The sequence below is a fragment of the Quercus robur genome, chromosome 2, assembly GCF_932294415.1.
Source record: "Quercus robur chromosome 2, dhQueRobu3.1, whole genome shotgun sequence".
NCBI lineage: Eukaryota > Viridiplantae > Streptophyta > Magnoliopsida > Fagales > Fagaceae > Quercus > Quercus robur.
Window position 1 is genome coordinate 19,344,110 of NC_065535.1, and position 25,172 is coordinate 19,369,281.

General features: G+C 36.7%; 1 protein-coding gene across 1 annotated transcript in view; it reads left to right on the forward strand.

Moving 5' to 3' along the window:
• The window catches only part of LOC126712786 (aspartyl protease family protein At5g10770-like), a 47,078-nt gene that overhangs the window by 4,367 nt on the left and 17,539 nt on the right, over nucleotides 1-25,172 (forward strand). The gene's annotated exons all lie outside the window — the stretch shown is intronic.

Genomic DNA, 25,172 nt, shown 5'->3' on the forward strand with positions numbered 1-25,172 from the left:
TAGCAACTCGCGAAAAAGCTACATGTGGAGCACATGACTAGAAGATGAAAAGTCATGCCAAGCTGTCAATTTCGTGACTGTCTAGCGAGAAAAGCCAACTCGCAAAGGACCCGCGAAAGTTTTTGTTTGGCAAAAAGTTGTATTTTGCTTTACCGAGTTTTTTCCCACACTGTATATACCCTCATTACCTACAAATTGTAAAGAGTGTTTTTCAAAGAGAAAACCCTAGAAAATACACTCGAGAGTTAGAGATTGTTATATCCACAATCATCTACACATTTCCTTGTGGTTTTCCTTAACTCCTACCTCTTCATCTCTAGATCTTTGAGAGGTTGCTAGCCCAAACACTTACTACACCCATTCTGAGTGCTAAGTGAGATTTTGGTGCTGCTGGGAAGCACTGGAAGGAGCCATTCATTGGCGGATGAAAGCGGGATCTAGAAAGCTAGAGAAGACAAGACTCCGAGAAGTCCATTGGTAGTAGGAGCTTGGAGGGTTCAAGTACATGGGGTAGACTGGGCTTGGAGAGTCTTTTGTTATTCGTGTACTTCAACTTTATTCTCTAGTGGGTCGATTTCAACTTGAAGGGTCGCGGAGAGGTTTTTCGCCGAGTTCTTCGGTTTTCTCTTCGATAACATGTCTCGGTATTATCTTGTGTTCGCATCTCTCTTCCCTACTCTTTAAGCTTTCATTTTGTTGTTGATGATGGATGAATATGACTTAGGGTAGTGTTATCGATTCATTGAGCTTATTTACTCTTGTTTCGCACTTAGTCTAAGTTAGAGTAAAATCAATCTAGCCGTAATTTTTTATTGGGGTCTGAACAAGTTCTTATGTTTTAGCACAAATCCAAGCTTTCATATTTAGTAAATCATTTCCCTGTATATTTATGGGATTTAATGTAAGGGTTAAGTGTGTGTGTTAGGACATATGTGATTCACTCGTTAGGAACATATGTCACTATTTTATGTAATTGGGTAATCTTTTGACAAAACACACTTTACTTGTATTTGGGTAGATCTAGGATGTGTTTAATGCTTCAAGAAACTGTGTTTCAAGATCAAGTGTTGAAGACATGCAAGTCTGTCCAAGAAACAAGCTGAAGAAGTGCCTGTCATTAAAGCTCGACAACTAGCTCGATAGCTAGCCATCTATCGAGCTTAAGAAGCTGTTCCAGCCCCATGGTTGGACAGCAGCTCGACAGATAGGGTATCTGTTGAGGTTTATGAAAAACAGAATTTCAGTTCTGTTTGACTCTAATCCATGATTATGTATTTGGGCTTTCTTTTCTCATAACCCTAGACATATAAAAGGATTATTTTAAGGGCCGTCAAAGAGTACACAAATTGCATAAGTGTTGAGTAAAGTTTGTTCAAGCAATTTGTGATCGGAGACACAGTTTTGCCCTAGTTCATCATTCTTGTGAAGAAGTTGTTGTGTTTGTACACCGTAGGGTTTTGTGACCAAGCATCTTCTTGATCTTCATCGTTGGGATGAACTGAAGAACTTTGCAGCCAACAACCTTCTCTAGTTGGTGATTGAAGTCGCGTACTGGGATCCGTGTAATTGGTTAGTCACGTATTGGGAGCCGTGCATCGAAAGGAGAAATTGTCACTATAGAACAAGTCCAATTGGGTAATGGGGTAAGGGTTCAATTGTAGGTTGGTATAAAGTACTGCGATTCCTTTACTTGTAACCGCTTGTTGTGATAATAGTGGAATTTTGGGAGTGGTGACCTTAAAATCACCCGGTGGGGTTTTTGCCGTATAGGTTTTCCCCATTCGTAATCAAATCACCGTGTCAATTTATTTTCTGCTGCATACTTAGTTTAATTGGTGATTTGTTTGTGCTACCACACTTTGCATGTTAATTAACTTAATCAATTCACTTGGCTAAATTAATTGGTTAATTTTTCACAAGGGATCAATTTGTTTTTTTTGGCCTATCAGTGTGAAATTTGGTGAAGAACTGTGAAGAAAAGACAACTCGCAACTTGCTCGTGATTGGCTTGCGAGTGGACAACTTGTGAAAAGCCATATGAGATGCATATGCTAGAAGCTGAAGAGTCAAATGCTAGGAGACATCTCGCGACTAGGCCAACTCGCGAGATGACCCGCACAATGTACTGCCAGCCTGTTTTAGAGTGCTTGACTCATTTGTTTACCCACACTATAAAAGTCCACATTACCCACGAAATTGTAAGGAGAATCTTAGAGAGCAAACCTAAGAAATACACTTGAGAGTTAGAGATTGTAAACCCACAATCATCTACACATTTCTCTTAATTTTTCTCTACTCCTACCTCTCTAATTACAAATCCTTGAAATGTTTTTAACCTAAACACATACCTCACCCAATTTGAGTGTTAAGAGTTGTTTTGGTGTTTTGGTGCATGAGGGAAGCATTGGAAGAAGCCATTCTATAGTGGATGCAATTTAGAGCTAATTGCAGAACTCGGTGAAGTTCGTTAAGAGTTGGAACTCGGAGGGTTCAAGTACAATGGGTAGATTAGGCTTGGAGGATCTTCTTGATATCCTTGTAATCTAACTTTATTCACTAGTGGATCATATCGGCTTGGAGGGCTGTGGAGAGGTTTTTCACCGAGTACTTCGGTTTCCTCTTTGATAACACGTCTTGGTGTTATCTTGTGTTTGCATCTCTCTTCCCTTACTACTTGTGCTTTATATTTACTTGTTGTTTATATATGCATATGCACTAGGTAGTAGTCCAAGTTAATTGCGCATTAATTACTCTTATTCTGCACTTAGTTGAATAGGTTAAAAGTAATTTAGTTGTAAGTTTAAAATTGGTGGTCTAAACAAGCTATAGTATTACACACTATTGAGCTTTCAAAATCAATGAAGATGTTAATTGCGTTGGCATAGTAAATAAATTAAGGGCAAAATTTAGATACAGTACCTTAGGTACCCCTTTTAAAATTAAAACACCTGTCCACTTACTTAACAGTGAAAATGCCGTTTTCTTTTCCGTTTATTTCTTTTCCTTCTTTTATTTTTGGCCTTTATTTTTCCCTGTTTCAGATTATGACTTCCCACGAAAAAACCCCAAAACCCCAAAATTGTTTTCTTCTCTCTCTCTCTCTCTCTTAAATTGATTGAAATTTTCACTTTCCTAACGTCTTCTTCCCTTCCATTAAACTGAAGCCTTTGCTGGTAGCTGGAGAAAATATTAGAAAATGTTTATGAACATCAAGTACTTCTCACACAACAACAATCAAACGAACAAGATATCAATAAACCACAAATTGATGTGTTCATCAGAGATAGAGGGAGAGAGAATGAAGAGGAGATTAAGCCAGTGGCGGAGTAGATCGAGTGGTGGTGGCCAAGTTTCATGTAGCCAAACCTCAGTTGCTGCCAACAACCACTGCGAGCCACATAAGGATAGCTCTTTCTCTCTCTAATCTCGCAGGTTTCTTTCTCCTAAGCCTGATTCTATCTCAAGCTCAACCATGCCGGAACCTCAAGAGTACGGCCACCATACATGGCAGCACAGGTCAAAGGGGCCTCCACCACTGATGGTCGCCATTCTCTCTCTCTTTTTGTTTTATCCTTTGGTTGATTTGCTGATTAGGTTATGAAAGCTTGAGAATTTCATTTGGGTTTGGGAAATGAGGGCTTGTAGATCTGTGGGTTCTGATATGTGCCCTGTTGAAATTGTTTGTGTGTTTTAGAATGGGTTTTTAATTTGATTTGTAATTCTTTTAGTGTTTGTTTGGATAGAAAATCTTGATTTCTTGAGAAAATTTTGAATGCCCAAAATAGTTTGAAACAGGGGAAAAATAAAAGAAGGAAAAGAAATAAATGGAGAAGAAAACGGCATTTTTACTGTTAAGTAAGTGGATAGGTGTTTTAATTTTAATAGGGGTATCTAATGTATTGTACCTAAGGTACTATATCTAAGTTTTGCCCATAATTTAAAGTTTGTATGTCATGTATACCACTGTAATATTATTGCTTGCAAGGGTTATTTACTTCATTTGTAAACTAGAGACCCAGATTTTCATCTTCTTTAGTTGGATTTTCGCTATGGTAGGTCCAATTTCTATTGTCAAATTGATCTCATGGAATACTTTCTTTTGATTCCATCAATTGCTCGGATTATCGTAGCGCTTAGTTTAAGGTGTGTACGAACTACTTTTAGTGCAACTATGGATGTGCACAATCACTTCATTCACTACTATAAAGCGTATACTCAACTATGGGTAGAGCTAACGTGAGAGTTTTTTTTGTTCTACTTATGAGAGCCACTAATGAACATGTGTCCTCACAATAGAAATGATGTTATATTCATGATTGACAAAGAAAACCAAGTTCATTTTACACCCATCCACTGAAACTCTAACATCTCCTTTCTTTTAGGGGAAAATAAAAATTGATGTAAATCCTCCCTTTATAATTTGTTATACAAAACTACTGAAGCTGCAAGTTGTAAATTATAGAAAATGATGTCAGTGGTGGGTCAATGTGAAAATTCATAGTTTTAAAAACTGGATTGGACTAGTCGATTCAATTGGTTCAACTAGGCACCAATTCGGTTTGGTAAAAGTCCCAAAACTGAATAAAACCGAGAATCGAGACCAAAACCAGTTCTTTGATGATACCGGTTTTTAAAACCATAGAAAATCATTAACAAATCACTGTGAACTATCATAGCAAATGGTAAAAAAAATTTGTGAGCATAATTATTGTATCTGTAGCATTATTAGAAAAAAAAGAGTTTAACTTGCTTTCATGATCAATCCAAGATATTACTAGGAAAAAAAAATTAGCGTTCATGTGGCATGAGAAAGTTAAAATAACTAGAGTGACATTTTTAGGTCTTCTTTTTTGTACATTAATAGTTTGGGCTGGAGGAGTTTGAACCTCGGGTATCTCTCTTAGAAATACCAAAATTTGCAAATCAATTGAATTTCAAGGCTCTTGGAGACATATTTAGGCCTTAAATACATATAATTTAATAAGAAAACAAATGAGTAATTTTAAAAGCTTGGTAGCCCATACCTCTTCTGTTGGGTTAAAATGAATTGACCCCTTGCAAATTAATTAATTACCCAAGTTAATTAATTAGTCGAATTACATGCAATAACGTGGTAGCACAAACAAATCACCAAATAACTAAATGCAATGGAAAATAAATTCGACACAGGTGATTTGTTTACGAATGGGGAAAACCATCGAGGTAAAACCCCTCCGGGTGAATTTAAGGTCACCACTCCTGAGAATCCACTATTATCAATCACATGCGGTTACAAGTATAAGGAATCTTATCAAACCCTTTGGTCTATCCCGAAAGACCAACTTACAGTTGAACCTTTACCCCAATACCCAATTGGACTTGTATTGTAGTGACAATCTCTCCTTTCAAATGCACGAATCCCAGTATGTGACTAACTAATGATGCACAGATCCCAGTACGTAACTAATTCACCAACTTGAAGAAGATTATTGGCTGCAAAGTTCTTTAGTTCATCAACAATGAAGATCAGGAAGCTCCTTCGTTATAAAACCCTTGGCGTAAAGACGCAGTAGTTTCTTCAGAGAGAATGATGAACTAAAGCAATTTTTGCCTCTAGTCACACAATGCATGCATGATGGCCTTTAATATAATCCTAATATATGTCTAGGGTTGAGAGAAAAGAAACCCTACACAAATACATAGGAATATGCGTGTAATTAGATTTGAAAAATCTAATTTCGTAATTCTCAATAGATACAGCTTGTGTCGAGCTTCAACATTAAATCTTGATAGAAAGGATTCGGTTGAGACTTCTGTCGAGCTTTAATGAACATCACTTCCTTCACTTGTTCCTTGGTTAGACTTGCATGACTTCAATACTTAACTTGAACACTTGTTTCTTGAAGTACTAAACCCATCTTAGATCTACCCAATTGCAAGTAAAATGCATTTTGTCAAAAGATTAGCCAATTAAATAAAATATTTCCCTAACATCTTCATTTGTTGGTGCAAGTACAGTTATTCAATGTTAAGATTCTCTCCATTTTATCTAGATCTATTTTATGATTTAAATTAAATATTATTAATTTAAAAGGAATATTCAATTCACGTAATTTTTTTTTAAAGTTTAAATGACGTGATATTTTGTACACTGTTAAACTTTAAAACAGAACCTTAATTAAAATTGGCTATTTCCATTTCAATTCATTTCAAGTGAAATGAAGAAAATCCAATTAGGGTCATTGAATAGAAATCAGGTAGGATAAATTATCTTACCTCAAAAAGTCTATTTGAGTTGATATGCGAAAGGAGTTAAATTTTGTCATTTCCTCCGTAACGACAAATTATCCTACCTCAAGCAGAGACCTCATGTGAGAGTGCATAAGTTTTTTAACTCTTACCGAATAGATCATAGTATCTTATTTTTACAGTTATTTAAAATATGGGTCACTCTTGACAATAAGAACAAATGTTATTCTTTACAAAATGAACTACATTTTAAAAATAGATCAAACCTTATGAAAATCTCAAGCCCAGTTATTACCTTACATATAATGGCCTAGGTCCCACTTCTAGATCAAGGCCAAAACTCTTACCCACTTCTAAAAAATTTCATTTTCATGAAAACATGTCTTCCTCATGAAAAATTGTTCTATGCAATTTATGTAGGCAAATTCTCTTTGTCATCGACCAGTGCAACAAAAATATAAATAAATCTTGAGATTCCTGAGGTTGTTGAAATAACTGACAAGTGCATATTTTTAAAATTATTGATAATAAAAAAAGTTTGACAAATAGCATATACTGTCTCACAAATACAATTTACATAATATTTTCTTTAAAATATTATCCTATACAAGAAATACCAAAAATACTTGCAAAACAATTTTCATATGAGGATTTATCTTTAAACAATATGAAGACAATAACAGAGATCAAATGCATTGAATGTGGTACTATGAAACAAGTTTGTTAATCATTTCAAATTATATTCATCATTTACATGAAAAATAATAATAATACATCATACTTATCATTTACATTAAAAATAAAAATAAATATTAACTTCAAATTTCATTGCAAGATGTGAATTGCTACTGTATTGCAACAATAACCAACATTGATACAATGATAGGTTGGTATTGCATTTCATGCGTGCTTTGTGGAAGGAAGGTCAAACCACAATCAGGATCATTTTGGTGTGCAAAATTTGAAACAAAAAAATAAATCTCCCTATCCCAAGGTTAGAGGCACTCACATTAACTACACTAGCTTATAACCCGTGCAAATGCATGAGATTTTTATAATTATGTTGGTTCTTTGTTTATAGCATCATCAAAAGTACTTTTCTTTTTTATATAACATCATCAAAAGTAAATAATACTTCATCATAATAATATATATTAACACAATTTTAAATAACCAAAAAAAATTAAACTTACATCAAAAGAAAAACCAATACCTTTCTTCATAACATCATAAAAATTTAGATTCATAGCTCAAAATAACATTTAAAATCTTAAAATAAACCGAAATTCAAATAGTTTAACCCTTTGTTTATGGACTTCATGCTTTCTCTTTTAAAAGTCTTTATGGGTCTAATGTTGTAAGCAACCAAGCCATTGATGATCTTTTTGCATACCTGGACATATCAGAAGATTCAGAACAAAATGGTAATGTTAAATTGATTCAAAATGGAGATCACATGCAAATGTGAAATTAGTTCTACCATCTAAAATCTAGATCACATGAATGAGTGTTAGATAGCTCTTGTCATTTCTTTTTCCTTTATACATGTCTAATCAAAATTTCTAAATCAAAATTTTACTTATAAAACAAAGTCCAATAAATAAAAAAAAGAGGAAAATATCTATTAGAATGTAGTCATATTTTTCTTATTTTTTAATAAGGTGTTGCCAAATTTCCATGGAAGATCAAAGAGTAAAAAAAAGAAAAATTTGGTAAAAGCCCAAGTAGAAGATACTAAAATTGATAAGGCTAATGTATATGTATGTTTAGCTGTTTACCAATTGTAAGGCATCTACCTACTACCATTAAAAAAATTAATAATAATAAAAATAAAGAAATTGTAAATCATTTGTGGTAGTGATGTACTACAAAGGAGAATTAAATGAGTTCAACAATTTTAGTATCAATCTACAATCTAAAAGAGAATTCAGCCCATGTCAGTTGGAGAATTCATTTGGGTATATATATATTATTGTAACTTGCACTATGAGCTTAAGAAAAAAAAAATCATTTTTATGGTAAGCGTTAAATGTAGTTTGTACTCGTTTTCTTGCCCACTAAAATGAGGTAATTGAAAGACATTTAAGAAAATACATAGAATTGAAAGTCTGATGAAAAAATTAAAATAAAAACCCTTATTGTCTCCAATCTGACAAACAGTAAATTATCATGTTTTAAATTCCCCAAATTTTATAAGATCGAAAAAAGAAAAGAGCAAAAAAAAAAAAAAAATGATGAAAATGTGAAGCCAAGGGTTGGAAGTTTGAGGGTGTGTGTGGGAAATATGAATGAAAGTTCCACTAATAGGCAGAAACTAAAATTTATGCTTCATTGCTATTTACAGGCTGCAACATATGTAAAGTTTAACCACTCTTTTAACTGTTTATGAGATGCAAGTGCCCTATAGTTACAAAAAAGCAATAAACAAATTTTTTGTTACAAAATGTTAGGACATATGTGATTTGATGTTAGGAATATATGTCAATATTTTATGTAATTGGCTAATTCTTTGACAAAACGCATTTTACTTGTAATTGGGTAGATTTAGGATGTGTTTAATATTTCAAGGAATAAAGTTTCAAGTTCAAGTGTTAAAGCCATGCAAGTTTGTCCAAGAAACTAGTAAGAAAGTGCTGAATTTTAAAGCTCGACAGCTAGAATCTATCGAGGTTCAAAAGCTGCTGTAGCCCGTGGCTCGATAGCTAGCTCGATAGATGGCTATCTATCGAGGTTTATGAAACTCAGTTTTTTAGAACTGTTTTTCATCTAATCTGTATGTGTTTAGGTCTTCTTTTCTCACAACCCTAAACATATATAAGGATTATTTTAAAGGCCGTCAAAGGTGACACAAGTTGCACAAGTGTGAGGCAAAGTCTTATTCATGCAAATTGTGACCGGAGACAGAATTTGCCATAATTCATTTTTTTCTTGAAGAAGCTGCTGTGTTTGTACACCATAGGGTTTTGTGACCAAGGAGCTTCATGATCTTCATCATGTGATGAACTGAAGAATTTTGCAGCCAACATCCTTCTCAAGTTGGTGATCAAGTCTTCTATGTTTTTGAATTCAAAACCTGTAGTTCCCCTTACTTAAATTTCTAGGCTTCTTCTTTTACCCCTTTTGAAAAAAAAAAAAAAATAGATGGGTTGATTCTCTTTCTTTGGATGCTTTGGTTTCAAATTATCCCTCTATTTTTTTTTTGGTGGTAACATTAGGGATTTTTCCCTTGATTTATTGTGGATAAAAGTCAAAATTCACCTTGGATTATTTAAAATCTAAATGTATTAGGCAAACAACTTTATATGCAATTTGTTTGATAAAATTACTGATCGGTCTTTTGTTTTATTCTAGAATTTTTAATCCACGTTGCCAATTAAATTGTGAAAGGTTGTTTCGTATGCATCTCAAAACTCTAATTTTTTTTTTTTTTTTTTGGGGTGTGTTTTTGGGTTTTCTATCAAAATATTTGTTTCCTCAATTTTAGATATTTGCATTTTTTTTTTAAGATTACAGAAATCACTAAATCATTGAGATTTAATAAGTGTAAGATTGAAATCATTGGGTATTTCCGTTTCTAACATTTATTTTCCTTCTTCAGTCTTATTTTAGGCTTTTCTTGCTGGAATAGCACACACCAAATAGAGTCCATAAGGCATACAGAGATAAGCGTATACTGTAATCGGTAAAGTTATTGTTTTTTTTTATTTATTTTTTCTTTTCGTTTTCAAATTTGGGGATTGAATATGATTTAGGTTTGAATTTCTTGGTTGGATTGGTTTATATTTAGTTATAGTTAGTTTTGGTTTTGAGTTAGGCTTCCATTAGCATGCTTCTGATAGGTAATTTGGCCGGTTGTTTATTTTTTACATTTTAAATTATTTTTGCGTTAGTTCTAGCTTGAATTATGATAGGACAAGAATGTACTGACCCATTGTAATGAATTAATTGATTAATTAGCCAAGTTTATTAATTAATTAAATTAACATGCAAAATGCGTGGTAGTACAAACAAATCACCAATTAACGAAAGTGCAGTAGAAATTAAATGACATGGTGATTTGTTTACGAATAGGGAAAACCTGCACAGCAAAAACCCCATCGAGTGATTTTAAGGTCACCACTCCTGAGAATCCACTATTATCAAAATAATTGGTTACAAGTAAAGGAATCCCAGTACCTTATACTAACCTATAGTTGAACGCTTACCCTAATATCCAATTGAACTTGTTCTGTAGTGACAATCTCTCCTTTTCAATGCACGGCTCCCAGTACGTGACTAATCAATAGATGCACGGATCCCAGTACGCGACTTAATCACCAACTTGAGAAGAATGTTGGCTACAAAGTTCTTCAGTTCATCACACGATGAAGATCAAGAAGCTCCTTGGTCACAAAACCCTACGGTGTACAAACACAGCAACTTCTTCAAGAAAAAGATGAACTAGGGCATATGTTTCCGATTCACAATATGCTTGTAAAAAACTTTTGCATTGAGTTACATCAGTTGTGACGGCCCTTAAAACAATCCTTATAGATGTTTAGGGTTGTGAGAAAAGAAAGCCTAAACAGATACTCACGGATTGGATGAAAATCAACTCTGAAAAACTAAGTTTCATAAACCTCGATAGTTAGTCATCTATCGAGCTAGCTGTTGAGCCACGGGTTTCAACAACTTTTAAACCTCGATAGATGCTAGCTGTCGAGAATTAAAATCCAGCACTTTCTCACTTGATTCTTGGACAGACTTGCATGGCTTTAACACTTGAACTTGAAACCTTGTTCCTTGAAGTATTAAACATATCCTATTTCTACCTAATTACAAGTAAAGTGCGTTTTGTCAAAGGATTAGCCAATTATATAAAATAGTGACATATGTTCCTAACATTAAATCACATATGTCTTAACAATCTCCCCTTTTGGCAATCCGTGAGAAAACCACAACAAACAAATGAAAATATGAGAGAAGTCATAAATCACTCAACTTATATTCACTTGTTGAATACAATAAAATCTATCCTAACACAAACTCTTGAAAAACTTTGCAAGAAGAGAGTTTATGGCAAGTAGACTTTAACAACTTGTATTTCTGAAACACTTTAAACAAAACTCATCACGGTATCTTAGTGTGAAATAGAAATAATAGATTGCATACAATAAATATGAAACATGTGTATAAAGGAAGAAAATAAACAACACATGGAGAGATAGGTGAAATAACATACATCAATATATATATAAACCAAATATAAGTACAATGTATGTTAAATGGCCACAAGACCAATATACAAGAGAAATAATGTATCTAAAATAGAAAGAAAAGAAAAGATACAAAAATCCTCACTACATCCCTCTTGCACACTCCCCCTATCTCCTATACTAACCCTCCCCCTATGAGTATGATTACTCTCATCTCAAAATTACTCCCCCTCTTTGTCATGAGTGACAAAGTGGTAAGTACATCAAGTAGACATTTCATCATCACTAGGCGAGCCAGCATCATCATCCTTATCAGCGTCATCACTACTGAAGCCATCGTCACTTTCATCATCAGAAGCCGATGGAGATGGAGAGGAAGCCACAGTGAAACCACCCATGACAGCCTGTCATCATGCGATACGACCAACACGAATTTTCACCTAACACAACTCATCAATGAGAGTGTCAAGGCAAGCATCCATGCACACAAGCTATGCTATGATGGCCTTAAGTGTCACTCCACCTACTGAAGATGAAGGAATGGAGGTGGATAGAGTAGTAGAAGCTGGGGGAGCTATCGTCTCTGTCCGGGGCTGCCTCGGTCAAAGCTGTGCTGCACTCCGTCAAGTGGTAGCTACATCAATGGCACACATGAATGTGAAGTGGGGAGACCCGGGATAGGAGACAGAGAAGTGGTGAAGGAGCTGCGTGATAGCCGAAGAAAAAATGAGCTTATCACGGGTCTTCATATTTTTATAGACATCTATAAGGGAGAGTATGAAGTGAGAAGGGAAGTCAATAGAAAGATCCTCAATAAGGGATAACAAAATGTGAGCACGAGGCTCTGTGATAATGTTATAGTGCGACAAAGGATGAAGAATAAATGTCAGTAGCTTATTAAGAAATCTTGGACCTTTTGTAAAGGCCGAGCAAGGGGTGTTTTGACGCTCACCCCAAGATGATGGTGTCTCACAAAAGAGAGACACGAATTCGTCTTTGGACACTATCCTCAGATGCTCACAGCCAAGGTAGTGAGGATGCGCTACCTTGGGAACGTGTAGTACCTCAGATACAATATCCGGAGTAACTACTATGCGTATACCTCGAACATGAGTGACAAACTGGGGTATAGAATAATCAAATCCATGCATATTGGAGTAGAACTCCTGTATGATCACGGAAGGGCACGTGACTGGGATGCCACATAGTGACTCCCAACCCCTACTATAGATGACAGTAGGTAGGTCAGTGTCAGAAAAATTTGACAGAACGACTTGGTGTTCCGAATGAATGCCTCATCGTGAAAAGTTCTCCAAGAAGTCCGATTTGGCCTTCTCATCACGGAACCATACATCAGATGGAGTGGGGTCAAAAGGAGAAGAAGAAGAAGATGCCCTGGAACGAAGAGGGTTCCGGGATGGAATGGATTTACGTTTAGGTGCCATGATGCAACTAACGTAAGAAAGAGAGAGAGAGACAATCAGAAAAGCACCAAACAGTTTTAATATTAAAAGATAAAAACAGTAAGGTACGTATGCATGAAAATGCATGAACATGTGACATGCAAATTTAAATGCATCATGGGCTCAGCCCAAAACAAACCTACTAGCACACAACATAGCAACAAAGTAAACACACATCTAAAATGCATGAAACATTGTTATAATGCACATGTGATGCAATGCATGAAGTTTTAAACTCATTGGAGCAACACCCAACCCAAACATTTTTACAAAATCTCATCAATTTTGAAAAACCCCCAAAAATTCTTCAAAAAACAAAACTTAGGTTAGAAAAGAATGAAATGCATGATTAATGAGTGAGAAAGTATCATACTAGATGAAGAACACTTGATTTAGGCCGAAGATCAAGTGAGGAATGTGAGGGGTTTGAGTTTGAGGAGTTTGGGAGTGAAAGAAGAGAGAAACTGTTGAGAGAGATCGAAGGAAATGAGTGAGAAATCACGAGGCGCCTTTATATAGAAAAGTCATAAAGCTCGATCAATTGAGAGCTATCAAGATTTAAAAAGGCATATTTTAGCTATTGAAAGTTCAAAAACGTGTACAAAACACTTTTGAACGTTTAGACCCCCAAAAATTAACTTAACCAACACAAGCAATATGTCAAACAACAAGTGTGCGGAAACTTAACATATGCTATAATATGAAATTGGTTAAACAACTATCTAAGCCATAACAAAATAAACCACAGCAGATAATGTAAAGGCAGAGATAGAGAGGAAGGAAGATGCAAATACAAAGATAACACCCGATGTGTTATCGAAGAGGAAACCGAAGACCTCGGCGAAAAACCTCTCCGCCACCCTCCAAGCGGTAATCAATCCACTAGAAAATACAGTTGGGATACAAGGACAACAATAGACCCTCCAAGCCTAATCTACCCAGTGCACCTAAGCCCTCCAAGCTTCTTGCTCCAACGAGGTTGCGCCGAACCTTTTTCTTTTCTAGCTTCCCGGATTCCGCTACTACACCGTAGCATCAACCAATGAAGATTGGCTCCTTCCTAACTGCTTCCTAGAACTCCAAACGACTGTCTCACAGAGATGATGATGGTGAGAACCAGGTTTGGTATAATGCCTCTCAAGGTTTTGACAATGGAGAGGAAGAGAGTGAGGGATTTTGATGAGACTCTAAGGTAGGGATTGTGTGTGAAACAATCTTGTTTTTCTTTAGGGTTTCTCTTTCAAAATTCTCTCTGGAAGCTCTCTTTCAATCGTGGGTTAAAGGGGTATTTATACTTGAGTGAAGAGGAATGTGAAACGTCAGGTTTTTCCAAAACAGGGGTGGCTCGCGGCTTGACCTCGCGGCTTGACCAAGTCGCGAGATCCAGTCGCGAGTTAACTGTATGGCCAGTTGTCCTGTTTTGTCCTGTAGTGCTCCAGCTAGCATGACTGTTCATCTTCCAGCATGCTTGGCACGTGTGCAGCTTCTGGCGACTTGCAGCCGCGAGTCCACCCGCGAGTCCCAGCCGCGACACTCTGTTTTCTTGCACACTCTTGAGCAATCTTCACTCTATCTCACTCACTACCCTTACAACAATCCCACCTAAATACAGGGTTACTAAATGCTGAATTACAAGCAAATTTGGTACGGAATAAAGCCAATTAGATGGTTGAATTAATTCAACCTTACAATCTCCCCCTTTGGCTATTCCGTGACAAAACCCTAAAACAGACTCTAGACTTAACATGTGAGTTGGGAACAGTTGAACAAAACTCACTCACACCTAACTCTAGAAGCTGTGAAGCACTTGAATCATATGAACATAAACTCCTGAAACACAACAATACACCATGATCATTGTAAGCAGAAAATTATAAATGCATATGAAACAGGCAATATGAGATCAAGCAAAGATGGAGTTAATAAACAAACCATGGCTTGATCAACCAAGTGAACACCACAAGGTAGTGATCACAGTGCTCATTCACACTTGGAAAGAACACAAAGACATACAAGTTAACAAGCACAAGGCAAGACACTTGTATGTTCAACACTCAACCAATGCATAGCACACACGGCATATGCATCTAGGAACAATCCTACAAGGGCACAAGAGTGACAGTACATAAACCAAAATGCAGAACATTTAGATTAAAGTACTGATTTCAACATAGCATAAAGGCTGCACTTAAGCAAGGTACATACCATAAAGCCTACAAACTATGCATAAAACATTAACCCTAAAAGCTTACAAAAGCACATGGGTACAAACACATTATATTGAATAAAAACTTAAACAATATAAACTAAAAGTGCATAAAGTTTCTCCCCTTCAAAGTGATTAAAGTTTCTCCCCTTCAAAGTGATGAGAAGCTGTGATGCACTTGGAACATATTTATACTTGTACCCTGAAACACTTGCACAAACCACATTAGACCCTCAAGGTAAAGCAAGTAATAAATGACAAGTATAGAAATGACTACAATGATCACATAGCAAAGCAAATGATCATCTGAACATGCATTCAATGAAGTATAATAACATAGGGATATATGCATGTCCAAAGCACAAACATGATGCAATGAGAACACCAAAGCATAACACAAAGCACCATAAAGCCAACAAGAAAACAAACAGAACAAGGTTTTCTAGTTAACACAATGTCTTCTCCCCCTTGGTATATGCATCTCCCCTATGGAATATCTCTCCCCCTACAAATGTGCATGAGAAATAGAATTTCTCCCCCTAAGGATGTGCACAAGAGTCATATAGAAATGACAATATACTCCGGAATATACTCTAGAGTATACTCTCCCCCTTTTTGTCAGGAATAGACAAAGGGTCAAGAAGAAACGAGGGCAAGAGATGAAGGTACGAATAATGCTAATGATGCATGAGGGGTGCACGATGAATGAGAAAATGAAGCTCAAACCTAAGACAAAGTAACATGCTACAAAGCATAAGGTAGACATGACAAGCTTGGATGAAACAGCAAGGTCAAGACCAATGCATGACAAGGGTAGCAAAGGTGTGTGCAAGAGGTGGCTAAGTGCATGCATGACCAATGCATGAAAAATGCACATGTGGGGCAAGGTGTGTTAAATACACAACCAATGAACCAAACATGTTCCTAATGAGGAAACATGAGAAACCCCAAAGTTTGGTACTCATCGGAGTCCAAACAAGCGAGAAAATACCTAAGAGACATTTTATCAAACACCTAGCATGCACACTATGAACAATAATGTGAAACAATGCATGAACAACATGAAATCCACCCTTAATACATGTTCTTACTGCCACAAGGGGCCAACATCCAATGCATATCAACAAAAGAAACCAATCCCATGAAGAAAATTGACAAAAAATAAGTTTTCCCAACCCCTATGATGAAAATCCCAACCAAGAGCACAAAACTCTCCAAAAACATAATCTAAGGATCAAAATCAATGAAAAGAGTTTATAATTACCTTAGAGATGTTAATGGATTGAAAAACCATTCAAATTGGTTGGGTTTTGATGTAAAAATATTGAAAGAGGGGTTTTAGAGAGGATGGGAGAGGTTTAAAACAAGTTTCCCACGAAAAAGCTCTTTAAAAAGCTGATTCTGGGCGACTCGCGACTGGCGAGTCGCGAGCCAAGTCGCGAGTGAGCCGCGAAACCTCTCTGTCTGAACTCGCGGCTTAGACTCGCGGCTTGCAAGCCGCCAAACCGACCAGCCAAAACTGGCAGCTTGCTGGCAGCTCACGCAAGTAGCCAAAATGAGTGGCCAAAAAATCTGACACTTGTTTTTCAAACCAGAACATGTTTAAACATTGAAAAACAAAGTAAGCACTAAACATAAACACAAAAAGTGATAAAAATCACTTCCAAAAACATATAAAATGATCAAAAATATTTTTGGATTGAACCATATATGATTGAGCACACACACATCACATTTAGACAAGTACAATCTAACAAATGAATGAGACATTCATTGAACATTAGGCATGTGTGTTGTGTGTGTGTATCAAATGTGGAATAGTCCTTAGTCTAGAGTGAAGCTTCAATGATCAATTCAATCAAGTCATACACAACTAGTGCTAAGTCAAGTGGTCTATCTCAATTATAGAAATGAACATATATGACCTCCCACAAGAAAATGATTACATAAGATTGAAGCTTTTCATTTGGCTTCTTACAATTCATATCATTTGATCATTTTGAATCAATACAACTCATTTTGAGCAATACATCTCATTTTTGAGATTGATGCCTGAAATTTTTGATATTTCAATTTGATGAACAAGCCTTTGGCTTTTTGGGCATCATACATTTTCATATAAGTCGCTTTCCCTTTTTCCTAGTCGAATACTAGTATGTGCGACGGCTTTTGCAGCTCATTATCTCTTTTCATTTTGAGATTTACATTTATTGAGCTCTTTAAGCAATAAAGATAAAAGAGTGGGAAGAGATATAAGCACAAGTCTACGCATGTATCAAAACCAACATGACTATTGACAAATCATTCATGACAAGCTTGAAGATCGATTTACAACAATCACACAAAGATGTCAAGATTTTTCCCACAAAGATATAAGTGCAAAAATAACAAGCTAAGCTCGAAAATGCACAAAGCCATTTGTACAAAGGTACAAGGCCAAACTCACATGTGATATGTGCTCAAACATATACGATCAAACTTTTTGAATTTTTCACTTTTTATGTGGTTTTGGATTTTTACTCACACAAAAATAGAAACATAAAAGTAAGATCAAAAACGAAACAATGCATACAAATAAATGCAAGATGCACAAAATGCATGAAGATATGACATTTAATGCATGAAGGGTCCTACGAAGATAGAAAGAATTAGATCAAGGACCAAAAGAGCAAAAGCTCAACCATAGGAACCCTTCCTCATCCAAACGGAACGATTGTTTGGAATGAGTGTCTCAAGAGAAGCGAGACGAGGGTTGGAAGAATGAGAACCGGAGATGCACATAGTCAAGGAGTTAAGAGCATTAAACATTTTCTTTAACAACATGCTATTTTCACTCAAATCCAGTTTACTCTTTTTAGCACAACTTCCAAAAAGCTCAAGTTTCTCTTTTCTTTTGATTCTCTTAAGAGCTTGAAACTTAGAGCAATGAGGTCTTAGATGACCAAAGGCACCACAATGGTGACAAATAATGTGTTTAGGTCCACTAGGCTTTTTGGGAATGGATCTAGCAACATGGTTTTGTTCCCTCTTCAACTTATGACATTGAGGTCTTATATGACCAATCACACCACAATGGTGGCAAGTTGGAACAAACTTAGATCCATCCAAAGCCTTAGGTTGAGACCTAAACGAAGGCTTTGACTTAACAGCCTTTCTCTCCACCTTTTGATTTCTTTTATGTGGAGGAATGTACACCGATTTGTCCTTTAAGGTAGAACACACACTAGGCACAAAATCGGGTACCACAACATGATTGCAACAAACATTATCATCCTTTTTAACAATAGGTTCAGCAATCAAACACTTGGCATGCATCTTAAGAGATTCATTTTCACATTTAAGATCATCAACAAGTTTGTTAGACAAAACAAGTTTAGCATCCAAGTCCATATTCAAACATTCAAACTCTTTCAGCTTTTCAAGAGAAATTTCAGCAAGTTTTTTATATTTCTCAACCAATTTGTTGGATTCATTGAGCTTAGCAATCAAATCATCCTTTTCACAAAATAACTTGCTCAAATTCTTTTGAAACTTCTTAGCATTTTTCTTGAAGAGTTTGTCAACAACACCCATAGATTCAAATAACATGTCATCACACTTATGAGGATTAACACTCATAGAGGCATTTTCACAAACACGTGGCATGTTACATTCATCACCAACCAAATCATGCAAAGAGTCATACAAAGCACAATCCATGGCAAATAAACACAAGGGGTCAAGGATCACACTTAGGTATTTAAACCACAACAAGTGTACCTGCTCTGATACCAATTGAAAGTTCAAAAACGTGTACAAAACACTTTTGAACGTTTAGACCCCCAAAAATTAACTTAACCAACACAAGCAATATGTCAAACAACAAGTGTGCGGAAACTTAACATATGCTATAATATGAAATTGGTTAAACAACTATCTAAGCCATAACAAAATAAACCACAGCAGATAATGTAAAGGCAGAGATAGAGAGGAAGGAAGATGCAAACACAAAGATAACACCCGATGTGTTATCGAAGAGGAAACCGAAGACCTCGGCGAAAAACCTCTCCGCCGCCCTCCAAGCGGTAATCAATCCACTAGAAAATACAGTTGGGATACAAGGACAGCAATAGACCCTCCAAGCCTAATCTACCCAGTGCACCTAAGCCCTCCAAGCTTCTTGCTCCAACGAGGTTGCGCCGAACCTTTTTCTTTTCTAGCTTCCCGGATTCCGCTACTACACCGTAGCATCAACCAATGAAGATTGGCTCCTTCCTAACTGCTTCCCAGAACTCCAAACGACTGTCTCACAGAGATGATGATGGTGAGAACCAGGTTTGGTATAATGCCTCTCAAGGTTTTGACAATGGAGAGGAAGAGAGTGAGGGATTTTGATGAGACTCTAAGGTAGGGATTGTGTGTGAAACAATCTTGTTTTTCTTTAGGGTTTCTCTTTCAAAATTCTCTCTGGAAGCTCTCTTTCAATCGTGGGTTAAAGGGGTATTTATACTTGAGTGAAGAGGAATGTGAAACGTCAGGTTTTTCCAAAACAGGGGTGGCTCGCGGCTTGACCTCGCGGCTTGACCAAGTCGCGAGATCCAGTCGCGAGTTAACCGTATGGCCAGTTGTCCTGTTTTGTCCTGTAGTGCTCCAGCTAGCATGACTGTTCATCTTCCAGCATGCTTGGCACGTGTGCAGCTTCTGGCGACTTGCAGCCGCGAGTCCACCCGCGAGTCCCAGCCGCGACACTCTGTTTTCTTGCACACTCTTGAGCAATCTTCACTCTATCTCACTCACTACCTTACAACAATCCCACCTAAATATAGGGTTACTAAATGCTGAATTACAAGCAAATTTGGCACGGAATAAAGCCAATTAGATGGTTGAATTAATTCAACCTTACAGCTATCGAGAAGCTAACGAGAGGTTTCCTCAGCACTGAAGCTCGATGGATCGAGGTAGCTATCGAGGAGACATAAATTTTCTCGATGGATCGAACTAGCTATCGAGAATGTGATAAGAAGTAGCTGAAGGGTCTCGATAGATAGCTTATCTGTCGAGATCTATCGAGAAGCTATCGAGATTGCTTAAAAACAGTTTTTTAAAGAAGAGAAAAACATAGATATGAATGCAATCAAGCATGCTACTCAACCAAAGATCCAAACAACATTTTAAGCTCTCAAAATCATCTCTCAACAAGAAAAATGTTAAGCACATAGATGCAAAACACACACACACACACTAAACAAGTCTAACCAATTTTATATTTCAAAAACAAGTTAAGACAATTTAGCGAGCATACATTAACATATGTATTCCTTGTGATGGCCAAATCACATTGTACCTGCACATGTATCAAAAGTAGCAAAGAATATTACGTGTTATGTGTGAAAAATATCTCAAGATTGCATAAATGTCTACATGTTATAACGATTTGAGATATGAGAGCAAAGAAAGATTATAAAAGTCTTCTGGTGCGATACAAGGAGACTAAGTGTGAAGTTGAGACGTTGAACGAAGAGTTAACTGAAGCCTATTCAAAGATCAAATTCCTTAAGCTTGAGGTGATTCAAGCTAATGCTAAAGTAAAGCGGGTTTCCTCCAAGAAGCTTGATAAAGTGTGAAAGTTCAAAAACCGTGTACAAATACACTTTTGAACGTTTAGACCCCCAAAAACCAATTTAATCAACACACGCAATATGTTAAACAACTAGTGTGCGGAAACTTAACATATGCTATAACATGGAATTGATTAAACAACTATCTAAGCCACAACAAAATAAACCACAGCAGATAATGTAAAGGCAGAGATAGAGAGGAAGGAAGATGCAAACACAGCGATAACACCAGATATGTTATCGAAGAGGAAACCGAAGACCTCGGCGAAAAACCTCTCCGCCGCCCTCCAAGCGGTAATCAATCCACTAGAAAATACAGTTGGGATACAAGGACAGCAATAGACCCTCCAAGCCTAATCTACCCAATGCACCTAAGCCCTTCAAGCTTCTTGCTCCAACGAGGTTGCGCCGAACCTTTTTCTTTTCTAGCTTTCCGGATTCCGCTACTACACCGTAGCATCAACCAATGAATATTGGCTCCTTCCTAACTGCTTCCCAGAACTCCAAACGTCTGTCTCACAGAGATGATATTGGTGAGAACCAGGTTTGGTATAATGGCCTCTCAAGGATTTGACAATGGAGAGGAAGAGAGTGAGGGAATTTGATGAGACTCTAAGGTAGAGATTGTGGGTGAAACAATCTGGTTTTTCTTTAGGGTTTCTCTCTCAAAATTCTCTCTGGAAGCTCTCTTTCAATCGTGGGTTAAAAGGGTATTTATACTGAAGTGGAGTGGAATGCGAAACGTCAGGTTTTTCCAAAACAGGGGTGGCTCGCGGCTTGACCTCGCGACTTGACTAAGTCGCGAGTTAACCGTATGGCCAGTTGTCCTGTTTTGTCCTGTAGTGCTCCAGCTAGCATGACTGTTCATCTTCCAGCATGCTTGGCACGTGTGCATCTTCTGGCGGGTTGAAGCCGCGAGTCCACCCGCGAGTCCCAGCCGCGACACTCTGTTTTCTTGCACACTCTTGAGCAATCTTCACACTATCTCACTCACTACCCTTACATCAATCCCACCTAAATACAGGGTTACTAAATGCTGAATTACAAGCAAATTTGGCACGGAATAAAGCCAATTAGATGGTTGAATAAATTCAACCTTACAAAGTGCTTGCTCATCAAAAACCTTTCTCCAACAAAAACAGATTGTGATACACTGGAGAGAACAGTTCAAGTGCTAATATATCCAAGGATATGAAGTTTGTGAAAGCTAAGGAACCAATGGTAGCTATCACTACTGTTGAGAAAGTAAAGGCGGAGAAGAAGAGGAATGTGATTGACCAACGGGTTTTGATAAAGCCTTCTAACCAATTAGTGGTCAAACCTAAAGCTAAAGGGAAATCACTTTCAAAATCATAAAGAGCTCTAAGAACAAAACATTTTTGCCATCATTGTGGACTTCAAGGACTCACCAGACCAAATTGTCATAAGCTTAATGCATTAAAGAATGCAAGTGCTCAAAGGTCGGGAGGACCAAGAAATGACAAAAGGAATTGGATTGCTGAGCAATCAAAAAGCCAAGAAATTGATCCCGAAGTGAGAGATGTGATGAAGATGATTAATGCCTTCACTACCTGTTTGGCAAGCTTCCTCAGACGGTTTGAAAGTCACAACAATCGTACCCAATCCTTTAGGGATATCACCCTAAATGCACGTGTCGTGTGGGTGAAGAAGGGTACACATGCATAAGCATTACAACATATCCATGCATTAATACTTCCTATGCAATGTGACATTGATTGTTTGTGTGCTCTTTGTTATCATTCTAGCCTGCTTTGAAAATTTGTGTTTGTTTGTTATTTGCTTTGAATGTTTTTACATTTTTTTATTATCAATCTTTACTTATTTTTGTGTCAAAAATCCAAAAACACATAAAAAGTAGAAAATCCAAAAAGTTTGATTAGCATTTTTGTGTTATGTCACATGCATATTTTGCCTTGTACTTTCGTACAAATGGCTTTGTGCATTTACGAGCGTAGCTTGTTCTTTATACACTCATATCATTGTAAGAAAAATCTTGACATCTATGTGATTGTTGTAAATAGATCTTCAAACTTGTTATGAATGATTAGTCAGTGGTTTTGTTGATCTTGAGACATGCATAGACTTGTGCCTATATATCTTCCCACTTGTTTATTTATTTATTTTTGCTTAAAGAGCTCAACCAATGTAAATCTCAAAATGAAAAGAGGTAATGAGCTGCAAAAGCCGTCGCACATACTAGTATTCGACTAGGAAAAAGGGAAAGCAACTTATATGAATATGTATGATGCCCAAAAAGCCAAAGGCTTGTTCATCAAATTGAAATATCAAAAATTTCAGGCATCGATCTCAAAATGAGATATATTGATTCAAAATGATCAAATGTTATGATGTGTATGAAGCCAAATGAAAAGCTTCAAAATTATTTTATCAAGTTTTGTGGGAGGTCATATATGCAAACTTCTATAATTGAGATTGGTCACTTTTCCTTGTGCTAATTATGTTTGTCTTGGTTGAATTGATCATTGAAGCTTCACATTAGACTAAGGACTATCTCATTTTTGTACCTACACACATCACACATGTCTATGTTCAATGAATTCCTTATTCATTTGTGTGATTGTACTTGTTTAAATGTGTTGCACATACTTAATTATATGTTGATCAAACACAAAAAAAGATTTTTGAGTGTTTTAATTGTTTTCGGAAAGTATTTTTTTTTTGAAAAATTTCAAAAACTGTGCAACTCTGTTTTGACGACTCTATTTTACGGGTCAAGCCAATCGCGAGCTTACATAGAAGCTCTTGGCAACTCTCTGGTGGGTCAAGCTCCCAGTCGCAAAAAAGACTTAGAAAATTTTTGAAAATCTAGGTTTTTAGGATTTTCGTGACTCAGTTTGGTAACTGGTTCGCGAGCGAAAGCTTTAGCGCGAGGTTTACTGAGAATGTTTGGCGACACCCGTCGTGACTTACTCGCGAGTGGACCTTCCAGTCGCGAAAAACACTTAGACAAATTTTTCAAAATTTTTCACACGGGTTTTTGGCGGCTTGCTTTGGCGACTTGTTCGCGACTCAATCCAGTCGCGAAAAACGTGTGTTTTGCACAATGAGGGTTATTTTCAGGGCAGTTTTCAAAAATTTTTCATTTTTTCCTCGCTTATTGTGACTGTTCATTGTCTCCCTCTTCCAAACTCACCGTGTTTACTCACTAAACCTCCATTTTCTTCATCATCTCTTCACCAATCTTCAAGAACAAGGTATGGGTTTTCTTATTTTCTCAAAGAATTTCATGTTTCAAGCCTTTGATTTCTTGGATTTTGTGTTTTTGTTGAGTTTTTGAAAAAAAAATGATGTTCGAATATGGTTTGGGTATATCTTTGTTGAGTTTGTTATATGTGTTTTGTTGGTTTTGATTGTTTGATGCTCACAATACATGTTCTTCATGCGTGCGTCTCACTTTTGAGTATTATACCTTGTTTGTGTTGTGTTGTGCATTTCATGCTCATGGTAAAATGTCTCATAGACATTTCCTTCGTTACTGTGGACTTCATGGTATACAATGTTTGTAGGGATGACCTTCTTTCGATGATTATTAATTTTTGTTTGGATATATGATTTTCACTATGCCCTAGGTTGTACATGGTATTATTTGTTAACACAACACACATTGTGGTATGTTTGTGGACTTAATGCCTAGACTTTGTTGTGCTTTGATGATTTATGCCCTCTCATGTCTTGTTGCTATTGAACTGTGCTTTAGTTTAATCTTTGGTCTTATCCTTAGTCCATTTTATTGCTACTAACTTGTTACTAATCTTTGGTGTTTCCATATGGTGTGCCTTGTGTTGTGGTCTTTGCTATTATGTTTTTGCAGATGACTCCAAAGAAGAAGACTATGGCACATCGTGCTGACAAAAGGAAGAAAATGGACAATACTTGGTTCCGCTCTATCCAATACTTTGAAAGATACAATCAGTTCTACGCGAAGGCTCCAATCATCTCAGAGCGTTTTGTGGACTTGACTGATTTGAAGGATTACTTTATCCCAAGTTGTTTTCAAGATAGAGGTTGGGACAAGCTCCTTGGTGATCTCCCTAGGGTGTGTGAATCCTTGATTCGTGAGTTCTATGCCAATGCCATTCTACGAGAGGATGAAATCAACTGTTGGATTAGAGGCCATGAGTTCACCATTGACTTGGAAGATATTGATGATGTTCTTGGTTTTGAGGATCTAGAGCATGATTTCACTCACTACAAGGACAGAATGCTATCCATTGGTTCAATCCCATATTGGTAGTGTTCGAGAAGGCAGATGTCTCAACACTACGGCTTTTCCACCGGATCTTCGATGTCTTACATACATTATGATGTTCAACCTGTACCCAGTTAAGAAGATGACCACCATTAGTAATGCTAGAGCCATTTTTCTCATGGAACTTCGGGAGAATACTTACATTGATATTAGTGCTCATGTCTACTCCATAATTGTTGATGAAACAAGGAC